Genomic DNA, 592 nt, shown 5'->3' with positions numbered 1-592 from the left:
TAATGAAGTATTATTCAGCTAAGAAAATGACATCATGATATTTTCAGGCAAATGGTTTGAACTAGGAAAAATCATTCTGGATGAAGTTACTAAAATGCAAAAAAGACAAATATGGTTTGTATTCACTTATTAGGAGGTGTCCTAACAGTGTGTGAAAAGGTTTCAAAAGGCCATCTACTGTGAACAACTATGTCTTTCACAAGGGGAATTTGGTGTCAGTTAATCAAGTTGTTGGGCAAGGGCATCCTACGGAATTTCCCTGTGAAATTCTACCTTCCCTCAGTTCTCTGCTAAGCCTGTAGGAGAGGACACAGGTAGAGTGTCCTAAGTAGAGGGAATTGAGGACACAAGGAGAACAATGTCCTGAGAATCAGGCCTCAGAAGAAGCTGAGGCAGCCAGCCTTGTTGATACCTGATAAGGTAGGTTCAGATAGAAGGGGGAGGAGGAACTCCCCTATCAGGGAACTAGAGAAAGGGCATAGGGGTAGAAGGAGAGTTGGTGGGTGGGACTGGAAGTAGAAGAGGGAGGTGTTAACAGAGGAAATACAATGTGAACAAATCATAATAAATAAATACAGCAGAAAACCTGTGA

Source organism: Meriones unguiculatus (assembly GCF_030254825.1).
Source record: "Meriones unguiculatus strain TT.TT164.6M chromosome Y unlocalized genomic scaffold, Bangor_MerUng_6.1 ChrY_unordered_Scaffold_23, whole genome shotgun sequence".
In the NCBI taxonomy this organism is placed as follows: Eukaryota; Metazoa; Chordata; class Mammalia; order Rodentia; family Muridae; genus Meriones; species Meriones unguiculatus.
This window is presented reverse-complemented; position numbering follows the sequence as displayed.